Here is a 26,069-nt window from a genome sequence, read left to right on the forward strand (position 1 = left end):
GGGACACTGCGTTAACATAAAAAGCAATATGCAGCAGATACTGCATCTGGAATTGTTGATTAAATGCTGGAAACACTTCGAAGGTCCTGGAAGGTCTGTGGACAGAGAAACACAGGGATAACCTCTCAGGTGCATGAGCTCTCGGTAGAGCTAAGATTTTGCACTTTTCTACGTCCCGTGGGAGTTTCCTTCCAACGTTGTTTAGCTGCTCAAAAATTACATAATTAGGAAACTAACCTTCCCCAAAAGAAAAAATAGGAGCAGGATTGTGCCATTCGGCCCCTCGAGCCCGCCATTTAAAAAGTTCGTGGCTGATGAGATCTTCGACACAACGCAACTTTGCCGCCCGTTCCCCATAACCTTTGACTCCCCTGTAGCTGAAATATATGTCTATCAGACATACAGAACCCGTTTGACGCCTTACAGTGTGGCCCGAGGGATAGTGTGGAGAAGCTGGGATTGCTTTCCTCTGGAGGCTAAGAGGAAATTTAATAGAGGCTTGCAAAATTACAATGTGTTTTGATAGAGGAAATAAAGACAAACGCTTTCCAATGGCAGGAGTGATGGTAACCAGAGGTAGAATTGTCTTATGCAGCGAATGTTAAGGCCTCATGAATATCAGGATAAGTTATCACGGCCCAGTTACTCTGTCATTCGAGTCTTGCACACGTTGCTAATGTGGCATTTTTCACACTGGCAATGAGTTGACTGATAGCCGTGCTGTGATCAGCTAAGATTGTTAGGGAGATGCAGTCGGCAAAATAATACATGGAAGACGGATAATAACCGTGACTGTTCTGACACTGTGAGGCAAGGAAGCGAATGCTGCACCTCGGTACCGAATGATGCGCTGCTGACTGTTGAGGCAACAGCAGCGGTGTGGAAAATTGAAAGTTGATGAGGTGCAAGCATTGTTTCGCGCGGGTGCTTTGATTGCTGGCATTTCAAACAGCCAGAAAACGCACTGGTTCCCTGACCGGGAATCGAACCCGGGCCGCGGCGGTGAAAGCGCCGAATCCTATCCACTAGACCACCAGGGAAGCTGTGAGAAGCGGCCTGCCAGCAAGCAGAACAAGGCAGTCTTTCCTCCTTGCAGCTTTGAAATTCAGGTCACTTTCACGCCAGGCAAACTTTTCGTACAAGATGACATTTTTTAGGCGAGATCGCAAAGGACATGTTCTGGAAACCACAGCATCAAGTGCGTGTAGGCGTCCACCTGAAATCTATTTGCTTCTGTGCTTTTCTCAGAGGTACACAGTCAGAGAAAAGCCGTCGGGATATTGAATAATCAGCACCAAAATATCAAGGACAATACAGAGGAAACCGTAATGCACTGCTTGAGACAAAGACTCAAACATATGCACGAACACAGATGTGTGCTCACTTTGTGTGAGTATGTCTCAGATATCCATATGATTCATGGAGGCGTGCAGTACAGTGTGAGGCCATTCGGCCAATCGTGCCAGTGCTGTCCACTTGAAAGATCAGACGTGCTTTCTCCCGCTGTTATCTGCATTTCCCTGTCCTCTCTCGTTCCGCAGTGCCCCGCACAAAAGACAAACAGAAGGAGAACACTATGCTAACGAGGAATTGATGCAGGAGGTTTTTATGCAGTTCCTCACCGTTTAAAATTGTTTTAGGTTCAATCTTTCGCTGTTGATCTTTTCCAAGGAGCGCTTTAAGGTGCTGCCAAAACGTTTAAAATTGGGGATGTTAAAATTCCTTCCCGTCGGGGAATTTCACCCCGGTCTCCCGCGTGACAGGCGGGGATACTCACAACGAGACTAACGAGGAAGTGAGCAATGCAATGTCTGTCAGAGTAAGAATCGAGCCTGTTACACAGGAACAGGATGCCATTCAGCCCCTCAAAGCTGTTGCACAGCAACAGGAGCAGAACATTCATACCCTTGATCCACTTGCACAGGTACAGCTAATAAATTATTTATGCTCATGTGATGTGTTTGCTATGAAATGAATTGTTAAAAAAATTAGTCTGCATTGGCCGGGAATCGAACCCGGGTCTACCGCGTGGCAGGCGAGAATTCTACCCCTGAACCACCAATGCACGCCGACTTAATCGATTCTATTTTCTGGTTGCTACAATTTATTTTTGACTTTTGTTAATACAAGCGGGGACACTGCGTTAACATAAAAAGCAATATGCAGCAGATACTGCATCTGGAATTGTTGATTAAATGCTGGAAACACTTCGAAGGTCCTGGAAGATCTGTGGACAGAGAAACACAGGGTTAACCTCTCAGGTGCATGAGCTCTCGGTAGAGCTAAGATTTTGCACTTTTCTACGTCCCGTGGGAATTTCCTTCCAACGTTGTTTAGCTGCTCAAAAATTACATAATTAAGAAACTAACCTTCCCCAAAAGAAAAAATAGGAGCAGGATTGGGCCATTCGGCCCCTCCAGCCCGCCATTTAAAAAGTTCGTGGCTGATGAGATCTTCGACACAACGCAACTTTGCCGCCCGTTCCCCATAACCTTTGACTCCCCTGTAGCTGAAATATATGTCTATCAGACATACAGAACCCGTTTGACGTCTTACAGTGTGGCCCGAGGGATAGTGTGGAGAAGCTGGGATTGCTTTCCTCTGGAGGCTAAGAGGAAATTTAATAGAGGCTTGCAAAATTACAATGGGTTTTGATAGAGTAAATAAAGACAAACGCTTTCCAATGGCAGGAGGGATGGTAACCAGAGGTAGAATTGTCTTATGCAGCGAATGTTAAGGCCTCATGAATATCAGGATAAGTTATCACGGCCCAGTTACTCTGTCATTCGAGTCTTGCACACGTTGCTAATGTGGCATTTTTCACACTGGCAATGAGTTGACTGATAGCCGTGCTGTGATCAGCTAAGTTTGTTAGGGAGTTGCAGTCGGCAAAATAATACATGGAAGACGGATAATAACCGTGACTGTTCTGACACTGCGAGGCAAGGAAGCGAATGCTGCACCTCGGTACCGAATGATGCGCTGCTGACTGTTGAGGCAACAGCAGCGGTGTGGAAAATTGAAAGGTTGATGAGGTGCAAGCATTGTTTCGCGCGGGTGCTTTGATTGCTGGCATTTCAACCATCCAGAAAACGCACTGGTTCCCTGACCGGGAATCGAACCTGGGCCGCGGCGGTGAAAGCGCCGAATCCTATCCACTAGACCACCAGGGAAGCTGTGCGAAGCGGCCTGCCAGCAAGCAGAACAAGGCAGTCTTTCCTCCTTGCTGCTTTGAAATTCAGGTCACTTTCACGCCAGGCAAACTTTTCGTACAAGATGACATTTTTTAGGCGAGATCACAAAGGACATGTTCAGGAAACCACAGCATCAAGTGCGTGTAGGCGTCCACCTGAAATCAATTTGCTTCTGTGCTTCTCTAAGAGGTACACAGTCAGAGAAAAGCCGCCGGGATATTGAATAATCAGCACCAAAATATCAAGGACAATACAGAGGAAACAGTAATGCACTGCTTGAGACAAAGACTCAAACATATGCACGAACACAGATGTGTGCTCACTTTGTGTGAGTATGTCTCAGATATCCATATGATTCATGGAGGCGTGCAGTACAGTGTGAGGCCATTCGGCCAATCGTGCCAGTGCTGTCCACTTGAAAGATCAGACGTGCTTTCTCCCGCTGTTATCTGCATTTCCCTGTCCTCTCTCGTTCCGCAGTGCCCCGCACAAAAGACAAACAGAAGGAGAACACTATGCTAACGAGGAATTGATGCAGGAGGTTTTTATGCAGTTCCTCACCGTTTAAAATTGTTTTAGGTTCAATCTTTCGCTGTTGATATTTTTCCAAGGAGCGCTTTAAGGTGCTGCCAAAACGTTTAAAATTGGGGATGTTAAAATTCCTTCCCGTCGGGGAATTTCACCCCGGTCTCCCGCGTGACAGGCGGGGATACTCACAACGAGACTAACGAGGAAGTGAGCAATGCAATGTCTGTCAGAGTAAGAATCGAGCCTGTTACACAGGAACAGGATGCCATTCAGCCCCTCAAAGCTGTTGCACAGGAACAGGAGCAGAACATTCATACCCTTGATCCACTTGCACAGGTACAGCTAATAAATTATTTATGCTCATGTGATGTGTTTGCTATGAAATGAATTGTTAAAAAAATTAGCCTGCATTGGCCGGGAATCGAACCCGGGTCTCCCGCGTGGCAGGCGAGAATTCTACCCCTGAACCACCAATGCACGCCGACTTAATCGATTCTATTTTCTGGTAGCTACAATTTATTTTTGACTTTTGTTAATACAAGCGGGGACACTGCGTTAACATAAAAAGCAATATGCAGCAGATACTGCATCTGGAATTGTTGATTAAATGCTGGAAACACTTCGAAGGTCCTGGAAGGTCTGTGGACAGAGAAACACAGGGATAACCTCTCAGGTGCATGAGCTCTCGGTAGAGCTAAGATTTTGCACTTTTCTACGTCCCGTGGGAGTTTCCTTCCAACGTTGTTTAGCTGCTCAAAAATTACATAATTAGGAAACTAACCTTCCCCAAAAGAAAAAATAGGAGCAGGATTGTGCCATTCGGCCCCTCGAGCCCGCCATTTAAAAAGTTCGTGGCTGATGAGATCTTCGACACAACGCAACTTTGCCGCCCGTTCCCCATAACCTTTGACTCCCCTGTAGCTGAAATATATGTCTATCAGACATACAGAACCCGTTTGACGCCTTACAGTGTGGCCCGAGGGATAGTGTGGAGAAGCTGGGATTGCTTTCCTCTGGAGGCTAAGAGGAAATTTAATAGAGGCTTGCAAAATTACAATGGGTTTTGATAGAGGAAATAAAGACAAACGCTTTCCAATGGCAGGAGTGATGGTAACCAGAGGTAGAATTGTCTTATGCAGCGAATGTTAAGGCCTCATGAATATCAGGATAAGTTATCACGGCCCAGTTACTCTGTCATTCGAGTCTTGCACACGTTGCTAATGTGGCATTTTTCACACTGGCAATGAGTTGACTGATAGCCGTGCTGTGATCAGCTAAGATTGTTAGGGAGATGCAGTCGGCAAAATAATACATGGAAGACGGATAATAACCGTGACTGTTCTGTACTGTGAGGCAAGGAAGCGAATGCTGCACCTCGGTACCGAATGATGCGCTGCTGACTGTTGAGGCAACAGCAGCGGTGTGGAAAATTGAAAGTTGATGAGGTGCAAGCATTGTTTCGCGCGGGTGCTTTGATTGCTGGCATTTCAAACAGCCAGAAAACGCACTGGTTCCCTGACCGGGAATCGAACCCGGGACGCGGCGGTGAAAGCGCCGAATCCTATCCACTAGACCACCAGGGAAGCTGTGAGAAGCGGCCTGCCAGCAAGCAGAACAAGGCAGTCTTTCCTCCTTGCAGCTTTGAAATTCAGGTCACTTTCACGCCAGGCAAACTTTTCGTACAAGATGACATTTTTTAGGCGAGATCGCAAAGGACATGTTCTGGAAACCACAGCATCAAGTGCGTGTAGGCGTCCACCTGAAATCTATTTGCTTCTGTGCTTTTCTCAGAGGTACACAGTCAGAGAAAAGCCGTCGGGATATTGAATAATCAGCACCAAAATATCAAGGACAATACAGAGGAAACAGTAATGCACTGCTTGAGACAAAGACTCAAACATATGCACGAACACAGATGTGTGCTCACTTTGTGTGAGTATGTCTCAGATATCCATATGATTCATGGAGGCGTGCAGTACAGTGTGAGGCCATTCGGCCAATCGTGCCAGTGCTGTCCACTTGAAAGATCAGACGTGCTTTCTCCCGCTGTTATCTGCATTTCCCTGTCCTCTCTCGTTCCGCAGTGCCCCGCACAAAAGACAAACAGAAGGAGAACACTATGCTAACGAGGAATTGATGCAGGAGGTTTTTATGCAGTTCCTCACCGTTTAAAATTGTTTTAGGTTCAATCTTTCGCTGTTGATCTTTTCCAAGGAGCGCTTTAAGGTGCTGCCAAAACGTTTAAAATTGGGGATGTTAAAATTCCTTCCCGTCGGGGAATTTCACCCCGGTCTCCCGCGTGACATGCGGGGATACTCACAACGAGACTAACGAGGAAGTGAGCAATGCAATGTCTGTCAGAGTAAGAATCGAGCCTGTTACACAGGAACAGGATGCCATTCAGCCCCTCAAAGCTGTTGCACAGCAACAGGAGCAGAACATTCATACCCTTGATCCACTTGCACAGGTACAGCTAATAAATTATTTATGCTCATGTGATGTGTTTGCTATGAAATGAATTGTTAAAAAAATTAGCCTGCATTGGCCGGGAATCGAACCCGGGTCTCCCGCGTGGCAGGCGAGAATTCTACCCCTGAACCACCAATGCACGCCGACTTAATCGATTCTATTTTCTGGTTGCTACAATTTATTTTTGACTTTTGTTAATACAAGCGGGGACACTGCGTTAACATAAAAAGCAATATGCAGCAGATACTGCATCTGGAATTGTTGATTAAATGCTGGAAACACTTCGAAGGTCCTGGAAGATCTGTGGACAGAGAAACACAGGGTTAACCTCTCAGGTGCATGAGCTCTCGGTAGAGCTAAGATTTTGCACTTTTCTACGTCCCGTGGGAGTTTCCTTCCAACGTTGTTTAGCTGCTCAAAAATTACATAATTAAGAAACTAACCTTCCCCAAAAGAAAAAATAGGAGCAGGATTGGGCCATTCGGCCCCTCCAGCCCGCCATTTAAAAAGTTCGTGGCTGATGAGATCTTCGACACAACGCAACTTTGCCGCCCGTTCCCCATAACCTTTGACTCCCCTGTAGCTGAAATATATGTCTATCAGACATACAGAACCCGTTTGACGTCTTACAGTGTGGCCCGAGGGATAGTGTGGAGAAGCTGGGATTGCTTTCCTCTGGAGGCTAAGAGGAAATTTAATAGAGGCTTGCAAAATTACAATGGGTTTTGATAGAGTAAATAAAGACAAACGCTTTCCAATGGCAGGAGGGATGGTAACCAGAGGTAGAATTGTCTTATGCAGCGAATGTTAAGGCCTCATGAATATCAGGATAAGTTATCACGGCCCAGTTACTCTGTCATTCGAGTCTTGCACACGTTGCTAATGTGGCATTTTTCACACTGGCAATGAGTTGACTGATAGCCGTGCTGTGATCAGCTAAGTTTGTTAGGGAGTTGCAGTCGGCAAAATAATACATGGAAGACGGATAATAACCGTGACTGTTCTGACACTGCGAGGCAAGGAAGCGAATGCTGCACCTCGGTACCGAATGATGCGCTGCTGACTGTTGAGGCAACAGCAGCGGTGTGGAAAATTGAAAGGTTGATGAGGTGCAAGCATTGTTTCGCGCGGGTGCTTTGATTGCTGGCATTTCAAACAGCCAGAAAACGCTCTGGTTCCCTGACCGGGAATCGAACCCGGGCCGCGGCGGTGAAAGCGCCGAATCCTATCCACTAGACCACCAGGGAAGCTGTGAGAAGCGGCCTGCCAGCAAGCAGAACAAGGCAGTCTTTCCTCCTTGCTGCTTTGAAATTCAGGTCACTTTCACGCCAGGCAAACTTTTCGTACAAGATGACATTTTTTAGGCGAGATCACAAAGGACATGTTCAGGAAACCACAGCATCAAGTGCGTGTAGGCGTCCACCTGAAATCTATTTGCTTCTGTGCTTCTCTCAGAGATACACAGTCAGAGAAAAGCCGCCGGGATATTGAATAATCAGCACCAAAATATCAAGGACAATACAAAGGAAACATTAATGCACTGCTTGAGACAAAGATTCAAACATATGCACGAACACAGATGTGTGCTCACTTTGTGTGAGTATGTCTCAGATATCCATATGATTCATGGAGGCGTGCAGTACAGTGTGAGGCCATTCGGCCAATCGTGCCAGTGCTGTCCACTTGAAAGATCAGACGTGCTTTCTCCCGCTGTTATCTGCATTTCCCTGTCCTCTCTCGTTCCGCAGTGCCCCGCACAAAAGACAAACAGAAGGAGAACAGTATGCTAACGAGGAATTGATGCAGGAGGTTTTTATGCAGTTCCTCACCGTTTAAAATTGTTTTAGGTTCAATCTTTCGCTTTTGATCTTTTCCAAGGAGCGCTTTAAGGTGCTGCCAAAACGTTTAAAATTGGGGATGTTAAAATTCCTTCCCGTCGGGGAATTTCACCCCGGTCTCCCGCGTGACAGGCGGGGATACTCACAACGAGACTAACGAGGAAGTGAGCAATGCAATGTCTGTCAGAGTAAGAATCGAGCCTGTTACACAGGAACAGGATGCCATTCAGCCCCTCAAAGCTGTTGCACAGGAACAGGAGCAGAACATTCATACCCTTGATCCACTTGCACAGGTACAGCTAATAAATTATTTGTGCTCATGTGATGTGTTTGCTATGAAATGAATTGTTAAAAAAATTGGCCTGCATTGGCCGGGAATCGAACCCGGGTCTCCCGCGTGGCAGGCGAGAATTCTACCCCTGAACCACCAATGCACGCCGACTTAATCGATTCTATTTTCTGGTTGCTACAATTTATTTTTGACTTTTGTTAATACAAGCGGGGACACTGCGTTAACATAAAAAGCAATATGCAGCAGATACTGCATCTGGAATTGTTGATTAAATGCTGGAAACACTTCGAAGGTCCTGGAAGATCTGTGGACAGAGAAACACAGGGTTAACCTCTCAGGTGCATGAGCTCTCGGTAGAGCTAAGATTTTGCACTTTTCTACGTCCCGTGGGAGTTTCCTTCCAACGTTGTTTAGCTGCTCAAAAATTACATAATTAAGAAACTAACCTTCCCCAAATGTAAAAATAGGAGCAGGATTGGGCCATTCGGCCCCTCCAGCCCGCCATTTAAAAAGTTCGTGGCTGATGAGATCTTCGACACAACGCAACTTTGCCGCCCGTTCCCCATAACCTTTGACTCCCCTGTAGCTGAAATATATGTCTATCAGACATACAGAACCCGTTTGACGTCTTACAGTGTGGCCCGAGGGATAGTGTGGAGAAGCTGGGATTGCTTTCCTCTGGAGGCTAAGAGGAAATTTAATAGAGGCTTGCAAAATTACAATGGGTTTTGATAGAGGAAATAAAGACAAACGCTTTCCAATGGCAGGAGGGATGGTAACCAGAGGTAGAATTGTCTTATGCAGCGAATGTTAAGTCCTCATGAATATCAGGATAAGTTATCACGGCCCAGTTACTCTGTCATTCGAGTCTTGCACACGTTGCTAATGTGGCATTTTTCACACTGGCAATGAGTTGACTGATAGCCGTGCTGTGATCAGCTAGGTTTGTTAGGGAGATGCAGTCGGCAAAATAATACATGGAAGACGGATAATAACCGTGACTGTTCTGACACTGCGAGGCAAGGAAGCGAATGCTGCACTTCGGTACCGAATGATGCGCTGCTGACTGTTGAGGCAACAGCAGCGGTGTGGAAAATTGAAAGGTTGATGAGGTGCAAGCATTGTTTCGCGCGGGTGCTTTGATTGCTGACATTTCAAACAGCCAGAAAACGCACTGGTTCCCTGACCGGGAATCGAACCCGGGCCACGGCGGTGAAAGCGCCGAATCCTATCCACAAGACCACCAGGGAAGCTGTGAGAAGCGGCCTGCCAGCAAGCAGAACAAGGCAGTCTTTCCTCCTTGCTGCTTTGAAATTCAGGTCACTTTCACGCCAGGCAAACTTTTCGTACAAGATGACATTTTTTAGGCGAGATCACAAAGGACATGTTCAGGAAACCACAGCATCAAGTGCGTGTAGGCGTCCACCTGAAATCTATTTGCTTCTGTGCTTTTCTCAGAGATACACAGTCAGAGAAAAGCCGTCGGGATATTGAATAATCAGCACCAAAATATCAAGGACAATACAGAGGAAACAGTAATGCACTGCTTGAGACAAAGACTCAAACATATGCACGAACACAGATGTGTGCTCACTTTGTGTGAGTATGTCTCAGATATCCATATGATTCATGGAGGCGTGCAGTACAGTGTGAGGCCATTCGGCCAATCGTGCCAGTGCTGTCCACTTGAAAGATCAGACGTGCTTTCTCCCGCTGTTATCTGCATTTCCCTGTCCTCTCTCGTTCCGCAGTGCCCCGCACAAAAGACAAACAGAAGGAGAACACTATGCTAACGAGGAATTGATGCAGGAGGTTTTTATGCAGTTCCTCACCGTTTAAAATTGTTTTAGGTTCAATCTTTCGCTGTTGATCTTTTCCAAGGAGCGCTTTAAGGTGCTGCCAAAACGTTTAAAATTGGGGATGTTAAAATTCCTTCCCGTCGGGGAATTTCACCCCGGTCTCCCGCGTGACAGGCGGGGATACTCACAACGAGACTAACGAGGAAGTGAGCAATGCAATGTCTGTCAGAGTAAGAATCGAGCCTGTTACACAGGAACAGGATGCCATTCAGCCCCTCAAAGCTGTTGCACAGCAACAGGAGCAGAACATTCATACCCTTGATCCACTTGCACAGGTACAGCTAATAAATTATTTATGCTCATGTGATGTGTTTGCTATGAAATGAATTGTTAAAAAAATTAGCCTGCATTGGCCGGGAATCGAACCCGGGTCTCCCGCGTGGCAGGCGAGAATTCTACCCCTTAACCACCAATGCACGCCGACTTAATCGATTCTATTTTCTGGTAGCTACAATTTATTTTTGACTTTTGTTAATACAAGCGGGGACACTGCGTTAACATAAAAAGCAATATGCAGCAGATACTGCATCTGGAATTGTTGATTAAATGCTGGAAACACTTCGAAGGTCCTGGAAGATCTGTGGACAGAGAAACACAGGGTTAACCTCTCAGGTGCATGAGCTCTCGGTAGAGCTAAGATTTTGCACTTTTCTACGTCCCGTGGGAGTTTCCTTCCAAAGTTGTTTAGCTGCTCAAAAATTACATAATTAAGAAACTAACCTTCCCCAAAAGAAAAAATAGGAGCAGGATTGGGCCATTCGGCCCCTCGAGCCCGCCATTTAAAAAGTTCGTGGCTGATGAGATCTTCGACACAACGCAACTTTGCCGCCCGTTCCCCATAACCTTTGACTCCCCTGTAGCTGAAATATATGTCTATCAGACATACAGAACCCGTTTGACGTCTTACAGTGTGGCCCGAGGGATAGTGTGGAGAAGCTGGGATTGCTTTCCTCTGGAGGCTAAGAGGAAATTTAATAGAGGCTTGCAAAATTACAATGAGTTTTGATAGAGGAAATAAAGACAAACGCTTTCCAATGGCAGGAGGGATGGTAACCAGAGGTAGAATTGTCTTATGCAGCGAATGTTAAGGCCTCATGAATATCAGGATAAGTTATCACGGCCCAGTTACTCTGTCATTCGAGTCTTGCACACGTTGCTAATGTGGCATTTTTCACACTGGCAATGAGTTGACTGATAGCCGTGCTGTGATCAGCTAAGTTTGTTAGGGAGATGCAGTCGGCAAAATAATACATGGAAGACGGATAATAACCGTGACTGTTCTGACACTGCGAGGCAAGGAAGCGAATGCTGCACCTCGGTACCGAATGATGCGCTGCTGACTGTTGAGGCAACAGCAGCGGTGTGGAAAATTGAAAGGTTGATGAGGTGCAAGCATTGTTTCGCGCGGGTGCTTTGATTGCTGGCATTTCAAACAGCCAGAAAACGCACTGGTTCCACTGACCGGGAATCTAACCCGGGCCGCGGCGGTGAAAGCGCCGAATCCTATCCACTAGACCACCAGGGAAGCTGTGAGAAGCAGCCTGCCAGCAAGCAGAACAAGGCAGTCTTTCCTCCTTGCTGCTTTGAAATTCAGGTCACTTTCACGCCAGGCAAACTTTTCGTACAAGATGACATTTTTTAGGCGAGATCACAAAGGACATGTTCAGGAAACCACAGCATCAAGTGCGTGTAGGCGTCCACCTGAAATCTATTTGCTTCTGTGCTTTTCTCAGAGATACACAGTCAGAGAAAAGCCGTCGGGATATTGAATAATCAGCACCAAAATATCAAGGACAATACAGAGGAAACAGTAATGCACTGCTTGAGACAAAGACTCAAACATATGCACGAACACAGATGTGTGCTCACTTTGTGTGAGTATGTCTCAGATATCCATATGATTCATGGAGGCGTGCAGTACAGTGTGAGGCCATTCGGCCAATCGTGCCAGTGCTGTCCACTTGAAAGATCAGACGTGCTTTCTCCCGCTGTTATCTGCATTTCCCTGTCCTCTCTCGTTCCGCAGTGCCCCGCACAAAAGACAAACAGAAGGAGAACACTATGCTAACGAGGAATTGATGCAGGAGGTTTTTATGCAGTTCCTCACCGTTTAAAATTGTTTTAGGTTCAATCTTTCGCTGTTGATCTTTTCCAAGGAGCGCTTTAAGGTGCTGGCAAAACGTTTAAAATTGGGGATGTTAAAATTCCTTCCCGTCGGGGAATTTCACCCCGGTCTCCCGCGTGACAGGCGGGGATACTCACAACGAGACTAACGAGGAAGTGAGCAATGCAATGTCTGTCAGAGTAAGAATCGAGCCTGTTACACAGGAACAGGATGCCATTCAGCCCCTCAAAGCTGTTGCACAGCAACAGGAGCAGAACATTCATACCCTTGATCCACTTGCACAGGTACAGCTAATAAATTATTTATGCTCATGTGATGTGTTTGCTATGAAATGAATTGTTAAAAAAATTAGCCTGCATTGGCCGGGAATCGAACCCGGGTCTCCCGCGTGGCAGGCGAGAATTCTACCCCTGAACCACCAATGCACGCCGACTTAATCGATTCTATTTTCTGGTAGCTACAATTTATTTTTGACTTTTGTTAATACAAGCGGGGACACTGCGTTAACATAAAAAGCAATATGCAGCAGATACTGCATCTGGAATTGTTGATTAAATGCTGGAAACACTTCGAAGGTCCTGGAAGATCTGTGGACAGAGAAACACAGGGTTAACCTCTCAGGTGCATGAGCTCTCGGTAGAGCTAAGATTTTGCACTTTTCTACGTCCCGTGGGAGTTTCCTACCAACGTTATTTAGCTGCTCAAAAATTACATAATTAAGAAACTAACCTTCCCCAAAAGAAAAAATAGGAGCAGGATTGGGCCATTCGGCCCCTCGAGCCCGCCATTTAAAAAGTTCGTGGCTGATGAGATCTTCGACACAACGCAACTTTGCCGCCCGTTCCCCATAACCTTTGACTCCCCTGTAGCTGAAATATATGTCTATCAGACATACAGAACCCGTTTGACGTCTTACAGTGTGGCCCGAGGGATAGTGTGGAGAAGCTGGGATTGCTTTCCTCTGGAGGCTAAGAGGAAATTTAATAGAGGCTTGCAAAATTACAATGAGTTTTGATAGAGGAAATAAAGACAAACGCTTTCCAATGGCAGGAGGGATGGTAACCAGAGGTAGAATTGTCTTATGCAGCGAATGTTAAGGCCTCATGAATATCAGGATAAGTTATCACGGCCCAGTTACTCTGTCATTCGAGTCTTGCACACGTTGCTAATGTGGCATTTTTCACACTGGCAATGAGTTGACTGATAGCCGTGCTGTGATCAGCTAAGTTTGTTAGGGAGATGCAGTCGGCAAAATAATACATGGAAGACGGATAATAACCGTGACTGTTCTGACACTGCGAGGCAAGGAAGCGAATGCTGCACCTCGGTACCGAATGATGCGCTGCTGACTGTTGAGGCAACAGCAGCGGTGTGGAAAATTGAAAGGTTGATGAGGTGCAAGCATTGTTTCGCGCGGATGCTTTGATTGCTGGCATTTCAACCATCCAGAAAACGCACTGGTTCCCTGACCGGGAATCGAACCCGGGCCGCGGCGGTGAAAGCGCCGAATCCTATCCACTAGACCACCAGGGAAGCTGTGAGAAGCGGCCTGCCAGCAAGCAGAACAAGGCAGTCTTTCCTCCTTGCTGCTTTGAAATTCAGGTCACTTTCACGCCAGGCAAACTTTTCGTACAAGATGACATTTTTTAGGCGAGATCACAAAGGACATGTTCAGGAAACCACAGCATCAAGTGCGTGTAGGCGTCCACCTGAAATCAATTTGCTTCTGTGCTTCTCTAAGAGATACACAGTCAGAGAAAAGCCGCCGGGATATTGAATAATCAGCACCAAAATATCAAGGACAATACAGAGGAAACAGTAATGCACTGCTTGAGACAAAGACTCAAACATATGCACGAACACAGATGTGTGCTCACTTTGTGTGAGTATGTCTCAGATATCCATATGATTCATGGAGGCGTGCAGTACAGTGTGAGGCCATTCGGCCAATCGTGCCAGTGCTGTCCACTTGAAAGATCAGACGTGCTTTCTCCCGCTGTTATCTGCATTTCCCTGTCCTCTCTCGTTCCGCAGTGCCCCGCACAAAAGACAAACAGAAGGAGAACACTATGCTAACGAGGAATTGATGCAGGAGGTTTTTATGCAGTTCCTCACCGTTTAAAATTGATTTAGGTTCAATCTTTCGCTTTTGATCTTTTCCAAGGAGCGCTTTAAGGTGCTGGCAAAACGTTTAAAATTGGGGATGTTAAAATTCCTTCCCGTCGGGGAATTTCACCCCGGTCTCCCGCGTGACAGGCGGGGATACTCACAACGAGACTAACGAGGAAGTGAGCAATGCACTGTCTGTCAGAGTAAGAATCGAGCCTGTTACACAGGAACAGGATGCCATTCAGCCCCTCAAAGCTGTTGCACAGGAACAGGAGCAGAACATTCATACCCTTGATCCACTTGCACAGGTACAGCTAATAAATTATTTATGCTCATGTGATGTGTTTGCTATGAAATGAATTGTTAAAAAAATTAGCCTGCATTGGCCGGGAATCGAACCCGGTCTCCCGCGTGACAGGCGAGAATTCTACCCCTGAACCACCAATGCACGCCGACTTAATCGATTCTATTTTCTGGTAGCTACAATTTATTTTTGACTTTTGTTAATACAAGCGGGGACACTGCGTTAACATAAAAAGCAATATGCAGCAGATACTGCATCTGGAATTGTTGATTAAATGCTGGAAACACTTCGAAGGTCCTGGAAGATCTGTGGACAGAGAAACACAGGGTTAACCTCTCAGGTGCATGAGCTCTCGGTAGAACTAAGATTTTGCACTTTTCTACGTCCCGTGGGAGTTTCCTTCCAACGTTGTTTAGCTGCTCAAAAATTACATAATTAAGAAACTAACCTTCCCCAAAAGAAAAAATAGGAGCAGGATTGGGCCATTCGGCCCCTCGAGCCCGCCATTTAAAAAGTTCGTGGCTGATGAGATCTTCGACACAACGCAACTTTGCCGCCCGTTCCCCATAACTTTGACTCCCCTGTAGCTGAAATATATGTCTATCAGACATACAGAACCCGTTTGACGTCCTACAGTGTGGCCCGAGGGATAGTGTGGAGAAGCTGGGATTGCTTTCCTCTGGAGGCTAAGAGGAAATTTAACAGAGGCTTGCAAAATTACAATGGGTTTTGATAGAGGAAATAAAGACAAACGCTTTCCAATGGCAGGAGGGATGGTAACCAGAGGTAGAATTGTCTTATGCAGCGAATGTTAAGGCCTCATGAATATCAGGATAAGTTATCACGGCCCAGTTACTCTGTCATTCGAGTCTTGCACACGTTGCTAATGTGGCATTTTTCACACTGGCAATGAGTTGATTGATAGCCGTGCTGTGATCAGCTAAGTTTGTTAGGGAGATGCAGTCGGCAAAATAATACATGGAAGACGGATAATAACCGTGACTGTTCTGACACTGCGAGGCAAGGAAGCGAATGCTGCACCTCGGTACCGAATGATGCGCTGCTGACTGTTGAGGCAACAGCAGCGGTGTGGAAAATTGAAAGGTTGATGAGGTGCAAGCATTGTTTCGCGCGCATGCTTTGATTGCTGGCATTTCAACCATCCAGAAAACGCACTGGTGCCCTGACCGGGAATCGAACCCGGGCCGCGGCGGTGAAAGCGCCGAATCCTATCCACTAGACCACCAGGGAAGCTGTTAGAAGCGGCCTGCCAGCAAGCAGAACAAGGCAGTCTTTCCTCCTTGCTGCTTTGAAATTCAGGTCACTTTCACGCCAGGCAAACTTTTCGTACAAGATGACATTTTTTAGGCGAGATCACAAAGGACATGTTCAGGAAACCACAGCATCAAGTGCGTGTAGGCGTCCACCTGAAATCTATTTGCTTCTGTGCTTCTCAAAGAGACACACAGTCAGAGAAAAGCCGCCGGGATATTGAATAATCAGCACCAAAATATCAAGGACAACACAGAGGAAACAGTAATGCACTGCTTGAGACAAAGACTCAAACATATGCACGAACACAGATGTGTGCTCACTTTGTGTGAGTATGTCTCAGATATCCATATGATTCATGGAGGCGTGCAGTACAGTGTGAGGCCATTCGGCCAATCGTGCCAGTGCTGTCCACTTGAAAGATCAGACGTGCTTTCTCCCGCTGTTATCTGCATTTCCCTGTCCTCTCTCGTTCCGCAGTGCCCCGCACAAAAGACAAACAGAAGGAGAACACTATGCTAACGAGGAATTGATGCAGGAGGTTTTTATGCAGTTCCTCACCGTTTAAAATTGATTTAGGTTCAATCTTTCGCTTTTGATCTTTTCCAAGGAGCGCTTTAAGGTGCTGGCAAAACGTTTAAAATTGGGGATGTTAAAATTCCTTCCCGTCGGGGAATTTCACCCCGGTCTCCCGCGTGACAGGCGGGGATACTCACAACGAGACTAACGAGGAAGTGAGCAATGCAATGTCTGTCAGAGTAAGAATCGAGCCTGTTACACAGGAACAGGATGCCATTCAGCCCCTCAAAGCTGTTGCACAGGAACAGGAGCAGAACATTCAAACCCTTGATCCACTTGCACAGGTACAGCTAATAAATTATTTATGCTCATGTGATGTGTTTGCTATGAAATGAATTGTTAAAAAAATTAGCCTGCATGGGCCGGGAATCGAACCCGGGTCTCCCGCGTGGCAGGCGAGAATTCTACCCCTGAACCGCCAATGCACGCCGACTTAATCGATTCTATTTTCTGGTAGCTACAATTTATTTTTGACTTTTTTTAATACAAGCGGGGACACTGCGTTAACATAAAAAGCAATATGCAGCAGATACTGCATCTGGAATTGTTGATTAAATGCTGGAAACACTTCGAAGGTCCTGGAAGATCTGTGGACAGAGAAACACAGGGTTAACCTCTCAGGTGCATGAGCTCTCGGTAGAGCTAAGATTTTGCACTTTTCTACGTCCCGTGGGAGTTTCCTTCCAACGTTGTTTAGCTGCTCAAAAATTACATAATTAAGAAACTAACCTTCCCCAAAAGAAAAAATAGGAGCAGAATTGGGCCATTCGGCCCCTCGAGCCCGCCATTTAAAAAGTTCGTGGCTGATGAGATCTTCGACACAACGCAACTTTGCCACCCGTTCCCCATAACCTTTGACTCCCCTGTAGCTGAAATATATGTCTATCAGACATACAGAACCCGTTTGACGTCTTACAGTGTGGCCCGAGGGATAGTGTGGAGAAGCTGGGATTGCTTTCCTCTGGAGGCTAAGAGGAAATTTAATAGAGGCTTGCAAAATTACAATGGGTTTTGATAGAGGAAATAAAGACAAACGCTTTCCAATGGCAGGAGGGATGGTAACCAGAGGTAGAATTGTCTTATGCAGCGAATGTTAAGGCCTCATGAATATCAGGATAAGTTATCACGGCCCAGTTACTCTGTCATTCGAGTCTTGCACACGTTGCTAATGTGGCATTTTTCACACTGGCAATGAGTTGACTGATAGCCGTGCTGTGATCAGCTAAGTTTGTTAGGGAGATGCAGTCGGCAAAATAATACATGGAAGACGGATAATAACCGTGACTGTTCTGACACTGTGAGGCAAGGAAGCGAATGTTGCACCTCGGTACCGAATGATGCGCTGCTGACTGTTGAGGCAACAGCAGCGGTGTGGAAAATTGAAAGGTTGATGAGGTGCAAGCATTGTTTCGCGCGGGTGCTTTGATTGCTGGCATTTCAAACAGCCAAAAAACGCACTGGTTCTCTGACCGGGAATCGAACCGGGCCGCGGCGTTGAAAGCGCCGAATCCTATCCACTAGACCACCAGGGAAGCTGTGAGAAGCGGCCTGCCAGCAAGCAGAAGAAGGCAGTCTTTCCTCCTTGCTGCTTTGAAATTTAGGTCACTTTCACGCCAGGCAAACTTTTCGTACAAGATGACATCTTTTAGGCGAGATCACAAAGGACATGTTCAGGAAACAACAGCATCAAGTGCGTGTAGGCGTCCACCTGAAATCTATTTGCTTCTGTGCTTCTCTCAGAGATACACAGTCAGAGAAAAGCCGCCGGGATATTGAATAATCAGCACCAAAATATCAAGGACAGTACAGAGGAAACAGTAATGCACTGCTTGAGACAAAGACTCAAACATATGCACGAACACAGATGTGTGCTCACTTTGTGTGAGTATGTCTCAGATATCCATATGATTCATGGAGGCGTGCAGTACAGTGTGAGGCCATTCGGCCAATCGTGCCAGTGCTGTCCACTTGAAAGATCAGACGTGCTTTCTCCCGCTGTTATCTGCATTTCCCTGTCCTCTCTCGTTCCGCAGTGCCCCGCACAAAAGACAAACAGAAGGAGAACACTATGCTAACGAGGAATTGATGCAGGAGGTTTTTATGCAGTTCCTCACCGTTTAAAATTGTTCTGGTTCAATCTTTCGCTTTTGATCTTTTCCAAGGAGCGCTTTAAGGTGCTGCCAAAACGTTTAAAATTGGGGATGTTAAAATTCCTTCCCGTCGGGGATTTTCACCCCGGTCTCCCGCGTGACAGGCGGGGATACTCACAACGAGACTAACGAGGAAGTGAGCAATGCAATGTCTGTCAGAGTAAGAATCGAGCCTGTTACACAGGAACAGGATGCCATTCAGCCACTCAAAGCTGTTGCACAGGAACAGGAGCAGAACATTCATACCCTTGATCCACTTGCACAGGTACAGCTAATAAATTATTTATGCTCATGTGATGTGTTTGCTTTGAAATGAATTGTTAAAAAAATTAGCCTGCATTGGCCGGGAATCGAACCCGGGTCGCCCGCGTGGCAGGCGAGAATTCTACCCCTGAATCACCAATGCACGCCGACTTAATCGATTCTATTTTCTGGTAGCTACAATTTATTTTTGACTTTTGTTAATACAAGCGGGGACACTGCGTTAACATAAAAAGCAATATGCAGCAGATACTGCATCTGGAATTGTTGATTAAATGCTGGAAACACTTCGAAGGTCCTGGAAGATCTGTGGACAGAGAAACACAGGGTTAACCTCTCAGGTGCATGAGCTCTCGGTAGAGCTAAGATTTTGCACTTTTCTACGTCCCGTGGGAGTTTCCTTCCAACGTTGTTTAGCTGCTCAAAAATTACATAATTAAGAAACTAACCTTCCCCAAAAGAAAAAATAGGAACAGGATTGGGCCATTCGGCCCCTCGAGCCCGCCATTTAAAAAGTTCGTGGCTGATGAGATCTTCGACACAACGCAACTTTGCCGCCCGTTCCCCATAACCTTTGACTCCCCTGTAGCTGAAATATATGTCTATCAGACATACAGAACCCGTTTGACGTCTTACAGTGTGGCCCGAGGGATAGTGTGGAGAAGCTGGGATTGCTTTCCTCTGGAGGCTAAGAGGAAATTTAATAGAGGCTTGCAAAATTACAATGGGTTTTGATAGAGGAAATAAAGACAAACGCTTTCCAATGGCAGGAGGGATGGTAACCAGAGGTAGAATTGTCTTATGCAGCGAATGTTAAGGCCTCATGAATATCAGGATAAGTTATCACGGCCCAGTTACTTTGTCATTCGAGTCTTGCACACGTTGCTAACGTGGCATTTTTCACACTGGCAATGAGTTGACTGATAGCCGTGCTGTGATCAGCTAAGTTTGTTAGGGAGATGCAGTCGGCAAAATAATACATGGAAGACGGATAATAACCGTGACTGTTCTGACACTGTGAGGCAAGGAAGCGAATGTTGCACCTCGGTACCGAATGATGCGCTGCTGACTGTTGAGGCAACAGCAGCGGTGTGGAAAATTGAAAGGTTGATGAGGTGCAAGCATTGTTTCGCGCGGGTGCTTTGATTGCTGGCATTTCAAACAGCCAGAAAACACAATGGTTCTCTGACCGGGAATCGAACCCGGGCCGCGGCGGTGAAAGCGCCGAATCCTATCCACGAGACCACCAGGGAAGGTGTGAGAAGCAGCCTGCCAGCAAGCAGAAAAAGGCAGTCTTTCCTCCTTGCTGCTTTGAATTTCAGGTCACTTTCACGCCAGGCAAACTTTTCGTACAAGATGACATTTTTTAGGCGAGATCACAAAGGACATGTTCAGGAAACCACAGCATCAAGTGCGTGTAGGCGTCCACCTGAAATCTATTTGCTTCTGTGCTTTTCTCAGAGATACACAGTCAGAGAAAAGCCGTCGGGATATTGAATAATCAGCACCAAAATATCAAGGACAATACAGAGGAAACAGTAATGCACTGCTTGAGACAAAGACTCAAACATATGCACGAACACAGATGTGTGCTCACTTTGTGTGAGTATGTCTCAGATATCCATATGATTCATGGAGGCGTGCAGTACAGTGTGAGGCCATTCGGCCAATCGTGCCAGTGCTGTCCACTTGAAAGATCAGACGTGCTTTCTCCCGCTGTTATCTGCATTTCCCTGTCCTCTCTCGTTCCGCAGTGCCCCGCACAAAAGACAAACAGAAGGAGAACACTATGCTAACGAGGAATTGATGCAGGAGGTTTTTATGCAGTTCCTCACCGTTTAAAATTGTTTTAGGTTCAATCTTTCGCTGTTGATCTTTTCCAAGGAGAGCTTTAATGTGCTGCCAAAACGTTTAAAATTGGGGATGTTAAAATTCATCCCCGTCGGGGAATTTCACCCCGGTCTCCCGCGTGACAGGTGGGGATACTCACAACTATACTAACGAGGAAGTGAGCAATGTAATGTCTGTCAGAGTAAGAATCGAGCCTGTTACACAGAAACAGGATGCCATTCAGCACCTGAAAGCTGTTGCACAGGAACAGGAGCAGAACATTCATACCCTTGATCCAGTTGCCAAGATACAGCTAATATATTATTTATGCTCAAGTGATGTGTTTGCTATGAAATGAATTGTTTAAAATGTTATCCTGCATTGGCAGGGAATCGAAACCGGGTCCCCCGCGTGGCAGGCGAGAATTCGACCGCTGAACCACCAATGCTCGCCGAATAAGCAAATTCCATTTTCTGGGAACTACAATTTATTTTTGGCTTTTGTTAATACAAGCGGGGACACTGCGTTAACATGAAAAGCAAAATGCAGCAGATACTGCATCTGGAATTGTTGACTAAATGCTGGAAACACTTCGAAGGTCCTGGAAGATCTGTGGACAGAGAATCAAAGGTTAACCTCTCAGATGCATGAGCTCACGGCAGAGCTAAGATTTTGCACTTTTCTAGGTGCCGTGGGAGTTTCCTTCCAACGTTTTTTAGCGACTCAAAAATTACATAATTAAGAAACTAACCTTCTCCAAAAGAATAAATAGGAGCAGGATTGGGCCATTCGGTCCCTCTAGCCCCGACATTGAATAAGTTCGTGGCTGATGAGATCTTCGACACAACGCAACATTTCCGCCCGCTCCCCATAACCCTTGACTCCCCGACATACAGAACTCGTTTGACGTCTTACAGTGTGGCCCGAGGGACAAGCGACTTCAGTTATGTTGATGGTGTGGACAAGCTGGAATTGCTTTCCTCTGGAGGCTAAGAGGAAATTTAATAAAGGCTTGCAAAATTTCAGTGGCTTTTGATGAAGGAAATAAAGACAACCGCTTTCCAATGGCAGGAGGGATGGTAACCAGAGGTAGAATTGTCTTATGCAGCGAATGTTAAGGCCTCATGAATATCAGGATAAATTATCACGGCCCAGGTACTCTGTCATTCGAGTCTTGCACATGTAGCTAATGTGGCATTCTTCACACTGGCAATGAGTTGACGGATAGCCGTGCTGTGATCAGCTAAGTTTGTTAGGGAGATGCAGTTGGCAAAATAATACATGGAAGGCGGATAATAACCGTGACTGTTCTGTACACATAAATGTGGGCATTTAAGGTGTCTTGTTCCCAATGTCATTTCCTGCTGACTTTGAAACAGCAGGCATTTTACAGAAGGCAAGGAAGTGAATGTTGCACCTCGGTGCCGAATGTTGCGCTGCTGACTGTTGAGGCAACAGCAGCGTGGAAAGTTGAAAGGTTGATGAGGTGCAAGCATTGTTTCGCGCGGGTGCTTTGATTGCTGGCATTTCAAACAGCCAGAAAAAGCACTGGTTCTCTGACCGGGAATGCGAACCCGGGCCGCGGCGGTAAAAGCGCCGAATCCTAACCACTAGACCACCAGGGAAGCTGTGAAAAGCATCCTGCCAGCAAGCAGAACAATGCAGTCTTTCCTCCTTGCTGCTTTGAAATTCAGGTCACTTTCGCGCCAGGCAAACCTTTCGTACCAGATGTCATTTTTTAGGCGAGATCACAAACGACATGTTCAAGAAACCACAGCATCAATTGCGGGTAGGCGTCCACCTGAAATCTATTTGCTTCTGTGCTTTTCTCAGTGATACATAGTCAGAGAAAAGCCGTCGGGATATTGAATAATCAGCACCAAAATATCAAGGAAAACACAGAGGAAATATTAATGCACTGCTTGAGACAAAGGCTCAAACACATACACGAACACAGATGTGTGCTCACTTTGTGTGGGTATGTCTCAGATATCCATATGATTCATGGAAGCTTGCAGTACAGTATGAGGCCATTCGGCCAATCGTGCCAGTGCTGTCCCCTTGAAAGATCAGACGTGCTTTCTCCCGCTGTTATCTGCATTTCCCTGTCCTCTCTCGTTCCGCAGTGCCCCGCACAAAAGACAAACAGAAGGAGAACACTATGCTAATGATGAATTGATGCAGGAGCTTTTTATACAGTTCCTCACCGTTTAAAATTATTTTAGGTTCAATTTTTCGCTGTTGATCTTTTCCAAGGAGCACGTTAAGGTGCTGCCCAAAGGTTTAAAATTGGGGATGTTAAAATTCCTCCCCGTCGGGGAATTTCACCCCGGTCTCCCGCGTGACAGGTGGGGATACTCACAACTATACTAACGAGGAAGTGAGCATTGTAATGTCTGTCAGAGTAAGAATCGAGCCTGTTACACAGAAACAGGATGTCATTCAGCCCCTGAAAACTGTTGCACAGGAACAGGAGCAGAACATTCATTCCCTTGATCCAGTTGCACAGATACAGCTAATATATTATTTATGCTCAAGTGATGTGTTTGCTATGAAATGAATTGTTTAAAATGTTAACCTGCATTGGCCGGGAATCGAACCCGGGTTACGCGCGTGGGAAGCGAGAATTCTACCCCTGAACCACCAATGCACGCCGAAATAACAAATTCCATTTTCTGTTAGCTACAATTTATTTTTGGCTTTTGTTAATACAAGCGGGGACACGGCGTTAACATAAAAAGCTAAATGCAGCAGATACTGCATCTGGAATTGTTGACTAAATGCTGGAAACACTTCGAAGGTCCTGGAAGATCCGTGGATAGAGAATCACAGGGATAACCTCTCAGGTGCATGAGCTCACGGTTGAGCTAAGATTTTGCACTTTTCTAGGTGCCGTGGGAGTTTCCTTCCAACGTTGTTTAGCTTCTCAAAAATTACATAATTAAGAAACTAACGTTCCCCAAAAGAATAAATAGGAGCAGGATTGGGCCATTCAGCTCCTCGAGCCCCGCCATTTAATAAGTTCGTGGCTGATGAGATCTTCGACACAACGCAACTTTTCCGCCCGCTACCCATAACCCTTGACTCCCCGACATACAGAACTCGTTTGACGTCTTACAGTGTGGCCCGAGGGACAAGCGATTTCAGTTATGTTGATGGGGTGGACAAGCTGGAATTGCTTTCCTCTGGAGGCTAAGAGGAAATTTAATAAAGGCTTGCAAAATTACAATGGCTTTTGATAGAGGAAATAAAGACAACCGCTTTCCAATGGCAGGAGGGATGGTAACAAGAGGTAGAATTGTCTTATGCAGCGAATGTTAAGGCCTCATGAATATCAGGATAAGTTCTGACGGCCAAGGTACTCTGTCATTCGAGTCTTGAACACGTAGCTAATGTTGCATTCTTCACACTGGCAATGAGTTGACTGACAGCCGTGCTGTGATCAGCTAAGTTTGTTAGGGAGATGCAGTCGGCAAAATAATACATGGAATGCCGATAATCACCGTGACTGTTCTGACACTGTGAGGTACACATAAATGTGGGCATTTAAGGTGTCTTGTTCCCAATGTCATTTCCTGCTGACTTTGAAACAGCAGGCATTTTACAGAAGGCAAGGAAGTGAATGTTGCGCTGCTGACTGTTGAGGCAACAGCAGCGTGGAAAGTTGAAAGTTTGATGAGGTGCAAGCATTGTTTGGCGCGGGTGCTTTGATTGCTGGCATTTCAAACAGCCAGAAAAAGCACTGGTTCCCTGACCGGGTATCGAACCCGGGCCGCGGCGTTGAAAGCACCGAATCCTAACCACTTGACCACCAAGGAAACTATGGAAAACATCCTGCCAGCAAGCAGAACAATGCAGTCTTTCCTCCTTGCTGCTTTGAAATTAAGGTCACTTTCGCGCCAGGCAAACTTTTCATACAAGATGTCATTTTTTAGGCGAGATCACAAACGACATGTTCAAGAAACCACAGCATCAATTGCGGGTAGGCGTCCACCTGAAATCTATTTGCTTCTGTGCTTTTCTCAGTGATACACAGTCAGAGAAATGCCGTCGGGATATTTAATAATCAGCAACAAAATATCAAGGACAACACAGAGGAAATAGTAATGCACTGCTTGAGACAAAGACTCAAACACATACACGAACACAGATGTGTGCTCACTTTGTGTGGGTATGTCTCAGATATCCATATGATTCATGGAAGCTTGCAGTACAGTGTGAGGCCATTCGGCCAATCGTGCCAGTGCTGTCCCCTTGAAAGATCAGACTTGCTTTCTCCCGCTGTTATCTGCATTTCCCTGTCCTCTCTCGTTCCGCAGTGCCCCGCACAAAAGACAACCAGAAGGAGAACACTGTGCTAACGAGGAATTGATGCAGGAGGCTTTTATACAGTTCCTCACCGTTTAAAATTATTTTAGGTTCAATTTTTCGCTGTTGATCTTTTCCAAGGAGCACGTTAAATTGCTGCCCAAAGGTTTAAAATTGGGGATGTAAAAATTCTGCCCCGTCGAGGAATTTCACCCCAGTCTCCCGCGTGACAGGTGGGGATACTCACAGCTATACTAACGAGGAAGTGAGCAATGTAATGTCTGTCAGAGTAAGAATCGAGCCTGTTACACAGGAACAGGATGCCATTCAGCCCCTGAAAGCTGCACAGGAACAGGAGCAGAACATTCATACCCTTGATCCAGTTGCACATATACAGCTAATATATTATTTATGCTCAAGTGATGTGTTTGCTTTGAAAATTACATAATTAAGAAACTAACCTTCCCCAAAAGAATAAGTAGGAGCAGGATTGGGCCATTCGGCCCCTCGAGCCCCGCCATTTAATAAGTTCGTGGCTGATGAGATCTTCGACACAACGCAACTTTGCCGCCCACTCCCCATAACCCTTGACTCCCCTGTAGCTGAAATATATGTCTATCAGACATACAGAACCCGTTTGACGGCTTAGAGTGTGGCCCGATGGACAAGCGACTTCAGTTATGTTGATTGTGTGGAAAAGCTGGGATTGCTTTCCCCTGGAGGCTAAGAGGAAATTTAATCGAGGCTTGCAATATTACAGTGGGTTTTGATAGAGGAAATAAAGACAAACGCTTTCCAATGGCAGAAGGGATGGTAACCAGAGGTAGAATTGTCTTATGCAGCGAATGTTAAGGCCTCATGAATATCAGGATAAGTTATCACGGCCCAGGTACTCTGTCATTCGAGTCTTGCACACGTTGCTAATGTGGCATTTTTCACAGTGGCAATGAG

At 46.1% G+C, this 26,069-nt stretch overlaps 10 non-coding genes across 10 annotated transcripts; all 10 read right to left on the minus strand.

Moving 5' to 3' along the window:
* Nucleotides 1-968: 968 nt before the first annotated feature.
* Nucleotides 969-1,040, minus strand: trnae-uuc (transfer RNA glutamic acid (anticodon UUC)). Its single transcript has one exon. It is a non-coding gene; the product is annotated as a tRNA-Glu (tRNA).
* Nucleotides 1,041-4,128: 3,088 nt separating this feature from the next.
* trnag-gcc (transfer RNA glycine (anticodon GCC)) lies at nucleotides 4,129-4,199 on the minus strand. The gene has a single exon. It is a non-coding gene; the product is annotated as a tRNA-Gly (tRNA).
* A 1,034-nt stretch (nucleotides 4,200-5,233) lies between these two features.
* Nucleotides 5,234-5,305, minus strand: trnae-uuc (transfer RNA glutamic acid (anticodon UUC)). Its single transcript has one exon. It is a non-coding gene; the product is annotated as a tRNA-Glu (tRNA).
* Nucleotides 5,306-6,259: 954 nt separating this feature from the next.
* trnag-gcc (transfer RNA glycine (anticodon GCC)) lies at nucleotides 6,260-6,330 on the minus strand. Its single transcript has one exon. It is a non-coding gene; the product is annotated as a tRNA-Gly (tRNA).
* A 1,036-nt stretch (nucleotides 6,331-7,366) lies between these two features.
* trnae-uuc (transfer RNA glutamic acid (anticodon UUC)) lies at nucleotides 7,367-7,438 on the minus strand. Its single transcript has one exon. It is a non-coding gene; the product is annotated as a tRNA-Glu (tRNA).
* A 954-nt stretch (nucleotides 7,439-8,392) lies between these two features.
* On the minus strand, nucleotides 8,393-8,463 carry trnag-gcc (transfer RNA glycine (anticodon GCC)). Its single transcript has one exon. It is a non-coding gene; the product is annotated as a tRNA-Gly (tRNA).
* A 4,196-nt stretch (nucleotides 8,464-12,659) lies between these two features.
* trnag-gcc (transfer RNA glycine (anticodon GCC)) lies at nucleotides 12,660-12,730 on the minus strand. Its single transcript has one exon. It is a non-coding gene; the product is annotated as a tRNA-Gly (tRNA).
* Nucleotides 12,731-13,766: 1,036 nt separating this feature from the next.
* trnae-uuc (transfer RNA glutamic acid (anticodon UUC)) lies at nucleotides 13,767-13,838 on the minus strand. Its single transcript has one exon. It is a non-coding gene; the product is annotated as a tRNA-Glu (tRNA).
* A 954-nt stretch (nucleotides 13,839-14,792) lies between these two features.
* trnad-guc (transfer RNA aspartic acid (anticodon GUC)) lies at nucleotides 14,793-14,862 on the minus strand. The gene has a single exon. It is a non-coding gene; the product is annotated as a tRNA-Asp (tRNA).
* Nucleotides 14,863-23,389: 8,527 nt separating this feature from the next.
* trnag-ccc (transfer RNA glycine (anticodon CCC)) lies at nucleotides 23,390-23,460 on the minus strand. Its single transcript has one exon. It is a non-coding gene; the product is annotated as a tRNA-Gly (tRNA).
* Nucleotides 23,461-26,069: the final 2,609 nt, after the last annotated feature.

The sequence above is a fragment of the Somniosus microcephalus genome, unplaced genomic scaffold (assembly GCF_052327205.1).
Source record: "Somniosus microcephalus isolate GS21.2 unplaced genomic scaffold, FLI_Smic_1.0 unresolved_chr8, whole genome shotgun sequence".
NCBI lineage: Eukaryota > Metazoa > Chordata > Chondrichthyes > Squaliformes > Somniosidae > Somniosus > Somniosus microcephalus.